Raw genomic sequence first — 13,016 nt, 5'->3', positions numbered from 1 at the left:
AGACCACAGCCTGTCCTGGTGCCCCTGCAGCTGATAAAGGCATGAAATGAGGACCAGCAATCACGGCATCCCTGCGCTGCCGGCACAGGATCAGCGTCTCCTGCTTGGAAAAGAAATGTCGCTGTGCTTCGACATTTCTTTTCCCAATAAAGACCTTGTCATTGGTGCAGTGACCAGGGTTTGATCCTCTGGGAGTACTTTACCCGTTGGACACTCCATCTGGCTGCGAGGCAGCTGAGTGCTTGAGGGGCAGGTGGGTGGCACGTCCCCAGCACAGGCACTGGGAACTCTGCTCAAAGCTTGGGGCTTTCTCTTGATCCATCATCCCAAGGCCATGCAGTGACACCTGTTGGCACTGGGAGCGGCTTCAGATGGGATATGGGTCAGGAAGTGTTCCCTGGCAGGATGGGCAGGGCTGGCACAGGGTGCCCAGAGCAGCTGTGGCTGCCCCTGGATCCCTGGCAGTGCCCAAGGCCAGGCTGGAGCAGCGTGGGACAGTGGCAGGTGTCCCTGCCATGGCAAAGCTTGCACTGGGTGGGATTGAAGGTTCCTTTCCACGCAACCCCTCCTGTGATCTTGTTTTCAATGGATTTAAATTGATGGTAGTTGTGGTTAACAAAAAATGGAAAAAGTCACAGGAGTGGGATCTGTTTTAGCTGGTAAGGAGTCCAAAGCAGTGTTGGGGGTGGGAGTTTGCTGCTTCCCCCTCCACAGCTGTAGCTCTTCTGGCAGGTTCCTGCCGGGGATTTCACGGCTATTTCTACTGACTGTGTCGTTGACTTAGGGCTGGGCAATGGATTAGAATGGAAAGTCTTGTCTCCCTTTCTAGGAGCAAGGGATGAGGTCTGGCAGCTGTAGGATTTGCAGCTGTCGGGGAAGAAGGGACAATTCTGTAAGCCATCTATGCCGTGCCTAGGTGTGGATGCACATCTTTTATTTGTCTGAGAGGCCAAGCTCCCGGACAGAGAGAAGGGGCAAAGTGACAGCAGAGAAGAGAGAAGGAGGAGAAGGTACAGACATGCAGGCCGTTGGCTTGGGTGGGCCGTGGGATTGATGCCTTTTCTTGGAGGCCAGCTTCCCTGGTGTACTCAATTCTTGTCTCTTCCTGAGACTTCAATGCTGCGTGAGGAGCTCAGCAGTGCTGAAAGAAGAGCCCTGTCCTTTGCGATCCCTTTGGGATGGCAGTGGAAGTGCCCTGAGTGCCCATGCAGAGGCCCCTTGGTGGCTTCTCGTGCCAGGACACGGACACTGAGTTGGCAACTAAATGGCTCCTGCCAATGACATTTAGGCCTTTGAAATAGCTGCAGCAAGTGGTGTGAAACTGCTTTGTGAGCTGGGCCCTTGGCATGAGCTGTGAGGGGCTGAGGGCTGGCCTGAGCCAGTGCTGTGTCCCCACAGCCTCAGCTGTGCAGCAGGCACTGCCAGAGTGCCTGAACCCACTTTTGAAAGCATGCTTTAAACGGCAGCTGGTGCTGAGCTTCCCCTTGGCACCCTCTGACCAAAGAGTGGTTTGGTTACTGTGGGGGAGTTTGCTTTGCAAAGCGTGTGGGATTTGCCAGTGCTCCCTGTGATGGGGATGCTCAGGGAGTGAGGGGCTCTGGGGGCTGCTGGCAGCAGCAGGAACACGGGCAGGGTGAGGATCCTGGGCACAGGGCAATGGAAGGCAGCGGGGGAAGCAAAGCCCAGAGGCTTTGGAGGCTGCAAGCCTTAAACATCAGCCCCTGCAGCAGCCCGGGTGCAGGTCCCAGACTTGCCAAGGCTGTCGAGACCTTCAGAGCATGGAGGTGGATGTTGCATCCCTGTGCCTGATGCTGGCTCCTGCCCAGGAGTCCCTGTGGCTGCAGCAGGAAGGGTGTCAGGAGGTTTCCTTTGCTTTGGTAGCGTTGCTGCAGGGCCTGCTGCTGTCAGAGCTCCCTCTCTGCTGGTGACAGCTTTGCCCTCGGGGACACTGCTGTGCCCCAGGAACAGCAGTGCTGGCTCAGTGGGACCCCCCTGCACAGGGACTCCCAGCCAGGGCTGGCTGTGCCAGCACCCCCAGGGACCTGCAGCCCCAGGAACCATGAGCAAGTGGAAACCAGCACTGTGCAAAGGTTGCCCAAAGGAATTGCAAAGAGAGGCGAGGTTTTAATAAGAAATAGTATTTATTGAACAAAGTTCAGCCAAACATTTGAAGAACATATTTACTTCTAACAACAGCAACAACAGTCTCTAGAACATATTTACAAGGAAGACTATACTGTTAACAATCTGGGACTTATACTGTAAAAATCTAGAAGCTATAGATTAACATTCTGGGACCTTTAGGCTAACAATCTTCAAATTGTTCCTATAAAAAAAAGCCTTGAACATGCTGAACATATTTACAGTGGGGCCCTATCGATGCCCATTATCCCTGTCTGTCTGGGAGGGAAGGAAGGAAGGAAGGAAGGAAGCAGCAGAGCAGGACTTCCTTGAGTACCATGTCCCTGAGGAGAGCCAGCCAGCCCCGCCCCAGGCTGGGCACTGCCTGTGGGCAGGGCAGGGGAGCATCAGGTTGTCCTGCTCCTGGGGCTCCATCCTCATGCCAGGATCACGGGCTCTTCTTTGTCCTTCTCATCGACGTCCATGGGCTCAGTCTCATCATATTCATCTACTTCCATGGGCTCGGTGTCATCCTGTTCATCCACTTCCATGGGCTCAGTCTCATCATATTCGTCCACTTCCATGGGCTCGGTGTCATCCTGCTCATCCACTTCCATGGGCTCAGTCTCATCATATTCGTCCACTTCCATGGGCTCCGTGTCATCCTGCTCATCCACCTCCATATCCTCAACGGTGTCTCTGGCAGTCTGCATGAGGCAGCACAATGTCACTTGGGGTCCCTGTCCCCAGCATCCATCCCCACAGGGCTGCAGCCTGCCCTGGCACTCAGGGCTGCCCCCCTCCCTGGGATGGCACTGTACCTCCACTGGGACAGGAGCGCTCATGCTGTTGGTGTTGATGGTGCAGTAGAAGTGCAGGAAAAGTCCCGGCAGCAGGAGCAGCTCAGCACCAAGGCAGAGAACCAAGAGCGGGGGACAAGCGAGTACTGGCAGCAGGAACATCTTGGCACCGTGGCAGAGAGAGAAGAGTGGGGGAGAACTGAGTGCTGGCAGCAGGTGAACTGTCTGTTGTGCTGGTCTCCAGGCCCTGGACCTTCCACCTGGAGCACTCTGGGCCCTGTGATGTCACAGAAGCTTCAGGGCCACTCCTCTCTTGGAGATGGACGCCATAGAACCATCCAATCCTTGAGTGGTTTGGCTTGGAAGAGACCCTAAAAATCATCTGGTTCCAACCTGAGCAAGCTCCCAGCACTTCAACCCTGTCCAATGTGGCCTTGGATGTTGCTGGGGATGGGGCACCCACATGTGCACAGCTCCCTGTGTCAGGGACAAGCAGCCTCAGATTAAAGAACTTCTTTCCAGCATCAAATCTCTTCCAACTCTCTTTCCGTTTGATCCCATTCCCCCTTGTCCCATCAGTAGACTTCCTGAGGAAGAGTCACCCTCCCTCTTCCACCTTTCATTCACTGTGAATATGCTCTGAGCTTGCCACACAAGCTTCACCTCCCCTTCCTCAGCAGCCACAGCTTTTTCAGCTTTTTCTTTTGGGGAGGTGATCTAGCAGCCTCAGTAACTTTGTGGCTTCCTGTTGGCTCTTAACATCTTCTGCCGGAAAACACAGGGGTGTCTGTCCACAGCCCTGGGGGTGTCCAAGAAGTCAAGGATGGCAGTGGCCTTGGGAATTGCCAAAGCCTGGGAGCTCTGTGGTTCCCAAAGTTATGGAGAGAGGAGGAGAAAATGACCAGGAGCAGCGCAGGGAGCCTGAATGGCAGAGATGGAAAGCCCGTGGTCCTGGGTGCCTGCGCAGTGTTTGTGGAGGGTTTCCCGATGGCCCTGGAATGTCTTGTGGGCATGCGGGGGTGGTTTTGGTGGAGGAAGTGCAGAAGAACATTTCTGATCAGGCATGTGTAGGAAATGATCTTTGGCTGAGGTAGAGGTTGAATTTTCCTGGGATGGCAAAGGAAGGAGATGGGTCCGTGTGCGGAAAGAGCAGCGGAGCAAAGTGCTGCCAGATCTTGGTGTTTCTGGGGGTGCTGGCACAGCCACGGGGCTGGGAGTCCCTGTGCACAGGGGGGTCCCCGTGACCCAACCCTGGGCCCTGCTGGTGTTCCTGGGCTGGTGTCCCCAAGAGCAAAGGTGTCAGCAGCAGAGAGGGGGCTCTGACAGGAGCGGCCCTGCAGCAAAGGCACCAAAACCTGCTGAGGGCATGGAGATGTTCCTCAGCAGCTGCACTTCCTTTCTTTCTGTGCAAGCGTGGCCCACGGAAACAGCCCTTGAGCCAACAAGAAAGGCGTCAAGACCAACATGATGTGTGTTTTGGAATTTCTGAGTCATTTCTGTGTGGATTTACCCTTGCCCTGACTGCGTGTCCAACGCTGAAATCTCCGCGTTGAGGCTTGCAAGCCCTTAGCAATGATTTGGTGGCATAGGGGTGCTTCCTGTCCTTGCATTGAGACATGAAATTCCGAGGTATCAATGAATCAGCTGCTTTTCTTGTGGCAGCACTTGAGGTTTTGGGTCAGCAGGCTGATTGCAGCGGCCCCGATCGCTGATGCTCGGGGGGATCTCCAGGTGCTTTGGGCTGCAGAGGCTGGGGCACGTGGCAGCACCCAGGGCTGGGGACAGCTGGTGGGGACAGCAGTGTAACTCAGAGCTGCCCTGGGAGACCACAGCCTGTCCTGGTGCCCCTGCAGCTGATAAAGGGATGAAATGAGGACCAGCAATCACGGCATCCCTGCGCTGCCGGCACAGGATCAGCGTCTCCTGCTTGGAAAAGAAATGTCGCTGTGCTTCGACATTTCTTTTCCCAATAAAGACCTTGTCATTGGTGCAGTGACCAGGGTTTGATCCTCTGGGAGTGCTTTACCCGTTGGACACTCCATCTGGCTGCGAGGCAGCTGAGTGCTTGAGGGGCAGGTGGGTGGCACGTCCCCAGCACAGGCACTGGGAACTCTGCTCAAAGCTTGGGGCTTTCTCTTGATCCATCATCCCAAGGCCATGCAGTGACACCTGTTGGCACTGGGAGCGGCTTCAGATGGGATATGGGTCAGGAAGTGTTCCCTGGCAGGATGGGCAGGGCTGGCACAGGGTGCCCAGAGCAGCTGTGGCTGCCCCTGGATCCCTGGCAGTGCCCAAGGCCAGGCTGGAGCAGCGTGGGACAGTGGCAGGTGTCCCTGCCATGGCAAAGCTTGCACTGGGTGGGATTGAAGGTTCCTTTCCACGCAACCCCTCCTGTGATCTTGTTTTCAATGGATTTAAATTGATGGTAGTTGTGGTTAACAAAAAATGGAAAAAGTCACAGGAGTGGGATCTGTTTTAGCTGGTAAGGAGTCCAAAGCAGTGTTGGGGGTGGGAGTTTGCTGCTTCCCCCTCCACAGCTGTAGCTCTTCTGGCAGGTTCCTGCCGGGGATTTCACGGCTATTTCTACTGACTGTGTCGTTGACTTAGGGCTGGGCAATGGATTAGAATGGAAAGTCTTGTCTCCCTTTCTAGGAGCAAGGGATGAGGTCTGGCAGCTGTAGGATTTGCAGCTGTCGGGGAAGAAGGGACAATTCTGTAAGCCATCTATGCCGTGCCTAGGTGAGGATGCACATCTTTTATTTGTCTGAGAGGCCAAGCTCCCGGACAGAGAGAAGGGGCAAAGTGACAGCAGAGAAGAGAGAAGGAGGAGAAGGTACAGACATGCAGGCTGTTGGCTTGGGTGGGCCGTGGGATTGATGCCTTTTCTTGGAGGCCAGCTTCCCTGGTGCACTCAATTCTTGTCTCTTCCTGAGACTTCAATGCTGCGTGAGGAGCTCAGCAGTGCTGAAAGAAGAGCCCTGTCCTTTGCGATCCCTTTGGGATGGCAGTGGAAGTGCCCTGAGTGCACATGCAGAGGCCCCTTGGTGGCTTCTCGTGCCAGGACACGGACACTGAGTTGGCAACTAAATGGCTCCTGCCAATGACATTTAGGCCTTTGAAATAGCTGCAGCAAGTGGTGTGAAACTGCTTTGTGAGCTGGGCCCTTGGCATGAGCTGTGAGGGGCTGAGGGCTGGCCTGAGCCAGTGCTGTGTCCCCACAGCCTCAGCTGCGCAGCAGGCACTGCCAGAGTGCCTGAACCCACTTTTGAAAGCACGCTTTAAACGGCAGCTGCTGCTGAGCTTCCCCTTGGCACCCTCTGACCAAAGAGTGGTTTGGTTACTGTGGGGGAGTTTGCTTTGCGAAGCGTGTGGGATTTGCCAGTGCTCCCTGTGATGGGGATGCTCAGGGAGTGAGGGGCTCTGGGGGCTGCTGGCAGCAGCAGGAACACGGGCAGGGTGAGGATCCTGGGCACAGGGCAATGGAAGGCAGCGGGGGAAGCAAAGCCCAGAGGCTTTGGAGGCTGCAAGCCTTAAACATCAGCCCCTGCAGCAGCCCGGGTGCAGGTCCCAGACTTGCCAAGGCTGTCGAGACCTTCAGAGCATGGAGGTGGATGTTGCATCCCTGTGCCTGATGCTGGCTCCTGCCCAGGAGTCCCTGTGGCCGCAGCAGGAAGGGTGTCAGGAGGTTTCCTTTGCTTTGGTAGCGTTGCTGCAGGGCCTGCTGCTGTCAGAGCTCCCTCTCTGCTGGTGACAGCTTTGCCCTCGGGGACACTGCTGTGCCCCAGGAACAGCAGTGCTGGCTCAGTGGGACCCCCCTGCACAGGGACTCCCAGCCAGGGCTGGCTGTGCCAGCACCCCCAGGGACCTGCAGCCCCAGGAACCATGAGCAAGTGGAAACCAGCACTGTGCAAAGGTTGCCCAAAGGAATTGCAAAGAGAGGTGAGGTTTTATTAAGAAATAGTATTTATTGAACAAAGTTCAGCCAAACATTTGAAGAACATATTTACTTCTAACAACAACAACAACAGTCTCTAGAACATATTTACAAGGAAGACTATACTGTTAACAATCTGGGACTTATACTGTAAAAATCTAGAAGCTATAGATTAACATTCTGGGACCTTTAGGCTAACAATCTTCAAATTGTTCCTATAAAAAAAAGCCTTGACCATGCTGAACATATTTACAGTGGGGCCCTATCGATGCCCATTATCCCTGTCTGTCTGGGAGGGAAGGAAGGAAGGAAGGATGGAAGCAGCAGAGCAGGACTTCCTTGAGTACCATGTCCCTGAGGAGAGCCAGCCAGCCCCGCCCCAGGCTGGGCACTGCCTGTGGGCAGGGCAGGGGAGCATCAGGTTGTCCTGCTCCTGGGGCTCCATCCTCATGCCAGGATCACGGGCTCTTCTTTGTCCTTCTCATCGACGTCCATGGGCTCAGTCTCATCATATTCGTCCACTTCCATGGGCTCGGTGTCATCCTGCTCATCCACTTCCATGGGCTCAGTCTCATCATATTCGTCCACTTCCATGGGCTCGGTGTCATCCTGCTCATCCACCTCCATATCCTCAACGGTGTCTCTGGCAGTCTGCATGAGACAGCACAATGTCACTTGGGGTCCCTGTCCCCAGCATCCATCCCCACAGGGCTGCAGCCTGCCCTGGCAGTCAGGGCTGCCCCCCTCCCTGGGATGGCACTGTACCTCCACTGGGACAGGAGCGCTCATGCTGTTGGTGTTGATGGTGCAGTAGAAGTGCAGGAAAAGTCCCGGCAGCAGGAGCAGCTCAGCACCAAGGCAGAGAACGAAGAGCGGGGGACAAGCGAGTACTGGCAGCAGGAACATCTTGGCACCGTGGCAGAGAGAGAAGAGTGGGGGAGAACTGAGTGCTGGCAGCAGGTGAACTGTCTGTTGTGCTGGTCTCCAGGCCCTGGACCTTCCACCTGGAGCACTCTGGGCCCTGTGATGTCACAGAAGCTTCAGGGCCACTCCTCTCTTGGAGATGGATGCCATAGAACCATCCAATCCTTGAGTGGTTTGGCTTGGAAGAGACCCTAAAAATCATCTGGTTCCAACCTGAGCAAGCTCCCAGCACTTCAACCCTGTCCAATGTGGCCTTGGATGTTGCTGGGGATGGGGCACCCACATGTGCACAGCTCCCTGTGTCAGGGACAAGCAGCCTCAGATTAAAGAACTTCTTTCCAGCATCAAATCTCTTCCAACTCTCTTTCCGTTTGATCCCATTCCCCCTTGTCCCATCAGTAGACTTCCTGAGGAAGAGTCACCCTCCCTCTTCCACCTTTCATTCACTGTGAATATGCTCTGAGCTTGCCACACAAGCTTCACCTCCCCTTCCTCAGCAGCCACAGCTTTTTCAGCTTTTTCTTTTGGGGAGGTGATCTAGCAGCCTCAGTAACTTTGTGGCTTCCTGTTGGCTCTTAACATCTTCTGCGGGAAAACACAGGGGTGTCTGTCCACAGCCCTGGGGGTGTCCAAGAAGTCAAGGATGGCAGTGGCCTTGGGAATTGCCAAAGCCTGGGAGCTCTGTGGTTCCCAAAGTTATGGAGAGAGGAGGAGAAAATGACCAGGAGCAGCGCAGGGAGCCTGAATGGCAGAGATGGAAAGCCCGTGGTCCTGGGTGCCTGCGCAGTGTTTGTGGAGGGTTTCCCGATGGCCCTGGAATGTCTTGTGGGCATGCGGGGGTGGTTTTGGTGGAGGAAGTGCAGAAGAACATTTCTGATCAGCCCTGTGTAGGAAATGATCTTTGGCTGAGGTAGAGGTTGAATTTTCCTGGGATGGCAAAGGAAGGAGATGGTTCCGTGTGCGGAAAGAGCAGCGGAGCAAAGTGCTGCCAGATCTTGGTGTTTCTGGGGGTGCTGGCACAGCCACGGGGCTGGGAGTCCCTGTGCACAGGGGGGTCCCCCTGAGCCAACCCTGGGCCCTGCTGGTGTTCCTGGGCTGGTGTCCCCAAGAGCAAAGGTGTCAGCAGCAGAGAGGGGGTTCTGACAGGAGCGGCCCTGCAGCAAAGGCACCAAAACCTGCTGAGGGCATGGAGATGTTCCTCAGCAGCTGCACTTCCTTTCTTTCTGTGCAAGCGTGGCCCACGGAAACAGCCCTTGAGCCAACAAGAAAGGCGTCAAGACCAACATGATGTGTGTTTTGGAATTTCTGAGTCATTTCTGTGTGGATTTACCCTTGCCCTGACTGCGTGTCCAACGCTGAAATCTCCGCGTTGAGGCTTGCAAGCCCTTAGCAATGATTTGGTGGCATAGGGGTGCTTCCTGTCCTTGCATTGAGACATGAAATTTCGAGGTATCAATGAATCAGCTGCTTTTCTTGTGGCAGCACTTGAGGTTTTGGGTCAGCAGGCTGATTGCAGCGGCCCTGATCGCTGATGCTCGGGGGGATCTCCAGGTGCTTTGGGCTGCAGAGGCTGGGGCACGTGGCAGCACCCAGGGCTGGGGACAGCTGGTGGGGACAGCAGTGTCACTCAGAGCTGCCCTGGGAGACCACAGCCTGTCCTGGTGCCCCTGCAGCTGATAAAGGGATGAAATGAGGACCAGCAATAACAGCATCCCTGCGCTGCCGGCACAGGATCAGCGTCTCCTGCTTGGAAAAGAAATGTCGCTGTGCTTCGACATTTCTTTTCCCAATAAAGACCTTGTCATTGGTGCAGTGACCAGGGTTTGATCCTCTGGGAGTGCTTTACCCGTTGGACACTCCATCTGGCTGCGAGGCAGCTGAGTGCTTGAGGGGCAGGTGGGTGGCACGTCCCCAGCACAGGCACTGGGAGCTCTGCTCAAAGCTTGGGGCTTTCTCTTGATCCATCATCCCAAGGCCATGCAGTGACACGTGTTGGCACTGGGAGCAGCTGCAGATGGGATATGGGTCAGCAAGTGTTCCCTGGCAGGATGGGCAGGGCTGGCACAGGGTGCCCAGAGCAGCTGTGGCTGCCCCTGGATCCCTGGCAGTGCCCAAGGCCAGGCTGGAGCAGCGTGGGACAGTGGCAGGTGTCCCTGCCATGGCAAAGCTTGCACTGGGTGGGATTGAAGGTTCCTTTCCACGCAACCCCTCCTGTGATCTTGTTTTCAATGGATTTAAATTGATGGTAGTTGTGGTTAACAAAAAATGGAAAAAAATCCCAGGAGTGGGATCTGTTTTAGCTGGTAAGGAGTCCAAAGCAGTGGTGGGGGTGGGAGTTTGCTGCTTCCCCCTCCACAGCTGTAGCTCTTCTGGCAGGTTCCTGCCGGGGATTTCACAGCTATTTCTACTGACTGTGTCGTTGACTTAGGGCTGGGCAATGGATTAGAATGGAAAGTCTTGTCTCCCTTTCTAGGAGCAAGGGATGAGGTCTGGCAGCTGTAGGATTTGCAGCTGTCGGGGAAGAAGGGACAGTTGTGTAAGACATCTATGCCGTGCCTACGTGTGGATGCACATCTTTTATTTGTCTGAGAGGCCAAGCTCCCGGACAGAGAGAAGGGGCAAAGTGACAGCAGAGAAGAGAGAAGGAGGAGAAGGTACAGACATGCAGGCCGTTGGCTTGGGTGGGCCGTGGGATTGATGCCTTTTCTTGGAGGCCAGCTTCCCTGGTGTACTCAATTCTTGTCTCTTCCTGAGACTTCAATGCTGCGTGAGGAGCTCAGCAGTGCTGAAAGAAGAGCCCTGTCGCAGGAGTGGGATATTGTCGGATCTTCCCCCTGGTCCCTCTGACCTGCCTCGGCTAGCTCGTGGTCGAAGAGGTGGGGGATCTTGTATCTGACAAGGACAAAGCTCAAAAATTAGAGGAGGCTCTGTTTCCCGAGATGATCCAAGTTTTTTGTCCTGAGGGGTTGCAGGGAGAAGAGATATAGCATGGGAAATGGGGAGATAGCCGGGTATTTTCACTCCCAACTCAAGGGCGGAGGAACCCCAGGTCACAGCCACTCAGGGTTGGCCAGGGGAAAGGGAGGGGTTAAGGGAAGGCGGCAACCAGGATACAAACCCACGGGGAAACAGAAGAAACCATCCTCAGTGCAACACAAAACCATAAATGTGCATTACAACATCTCCCCATTTTTTGTTTAATAAGTTACGAGAAAGGCATCGGTTTCATTCCGATTCAGGATATCGCAATATTGGATAAGGTTCATCACTGGGATGAGTGGGAGTTAGGTTTTTTCTAAAAGGGAAAAGTAAACATTTTTAAAGCATATTAAAGGTTTGTGTCCTTGCTAGAGTTAAAATCACATTCCAAGGAGATGTTTTCTTCTCGGCGGCGTCTTCTGTTTGAAGCAATTGAAACTTGCTTGTCATCCCCTTCTGCTGGAGCTGGATGTTTGGGGACAAAAGGTTTCACCCACTTGTGGGGGATCCACCTGGAACCTGAGGGGGTGGATACACATGCATAACCACACCCCCAGGTAACAAGCTCATAGGGACCTTTGGTTTCCCATGTTTCTGGGTCCCTAATCAAAACTGGTGGATGCTGGGACAGTTTGAATTGACTGCCACTGTTAAAGTGACGAACCACAGGTGGACTCATATTTTCAAAAGAACAGTTTAGAAAATGGATAGTAAACATGGCTTTACAGAGCTTTTGCTGTGGAGACATCCACAAAGTTGAACTACTCTGTCTAGCCAGGACCTGTTTGAGCGTCTGGTGGGCACGCTCGATCACACCTTGGATGTGAGGGAGTGGGGGATGCCAGTTTTATGTTCCACTCCCCACTGCTGAACAAACTCTAGGAACTCCTTGGATGTGTACGCTGGGCCATTGTCCATTTTGATTTCCCTAGGGATCCCCAGCACTGAAAAGGCTTGCACTAGGTGTTGTTTGGCATGCACAGCCTTTTCTCCTGCGTGGCCAGAGGCATCAACTGCACCCGAATATGTATCAATGCTTACAAGTACATATTTGAGGCGACCAAAACTGGGTATGTGTGTGATGTCTGTCTGCCACACCTCACAGCTGCCAAGGCCTCGGGGGTTAACCCCTACACCCAGCGAAGGCATGGCCTGGAGCTGGCAGCTGGGACAGGTGGCCACAATGGCTCGAGCCTGACTCCGTGTTAGCTGGAACTGACGGATCAGACCTGGCACATTTTGATGGTACTGCTGGTGGCTCAGCTTTGCCTGTTGGAAAATTGTCAGGGAGGCGTGCTTTCTCAGCTGGGGCAGCAAGGGAGTCTGCCTTATGATTCCCTTCTGCAATTTCACCTGGCAGATCGGTGTGTGACCTTACATGCATCACATAGAACAGGTGCTCTCTATGCGAAACCAAATAGATTAGTCTGGAGAGCAACCTGAAGAGCTGCTCGTTCTCGATGTCCTTGAGAACTGCCTGCTTTGCTCTGGATACCACCCCAGCTACATAGGCTGAGTCGGTTACCAAGTTAATTGGCTCCGAGAACTTCTCAAAGGCTCTCACAGCTGCGGCCAGTTCTGCTATCTGGGGCGAACCCTCCACAAACTCAACCTCAGCTTCCCAATTTTGAGTTTGTGGATTTCTCCAAGTCATCACCGACTTGTGGGATGCTCCAGACATATCAGTGAACACTGTGAGAGCTTTGAGTGGCCTACGGCTCCTTTTTTCACAAGGAATGAGGTGGAATTCCTCATTGAACAGCTTGTGAGATGGGGCGTGGACTGATATTTGTCCACTGTAGCTATCCAGGGACAGCTGCAGGTTGGCATTGCTCTGAAGCAGGTGCTCAAACATTTCTTTGGTCAGTTTCTCAGGAGAGTTCTTTCCTTCCTTTGAAAGCTTGACCGGGAGGTGAATACATGCAAAGTCACAACCAGCCAGCTCACAAAGTCTTACTCTTGCCTTACAAATCAGCTGAGCTATTAGCTCTTGTGGCTTAGTGATGGTTTTGGGTCTTGCACGTGAAAGGAAAATCCACTCTATGATTGAACGTGAATCTTTTTGCCCTTTGGTCCACTGAAATATCAAACCGTGCAGGTGTGGCAGCTTTCCCAGGATAATAAATTTAAAGGGCAGCTCGGGGTGATACCGGTGAGCTTGCCTTGTGCCCAAAGCTTTTTCTGCTTTTTCTATGACTGTTTTTGCCTCTGGGGTCAGTTCTCTGGGAGAATCCAGCTCTCTCTCCCCCTTTAATAAA

Source organism: Cinclus cinclus, chromosome 14 (assembly GCF_963662255.1).
Source record: "Cinclus cinclus chromosome 14, bCinCin1.1, whole genome shotgun sequence".
NCBI lineage: Eukaryota > Metazoa > Chordata > Aves > Passeriformes > Cinclidae > Cinclus > Cinclus cinclus.
Note: the sequence above shows the minus strand (reverse complement) of the source record.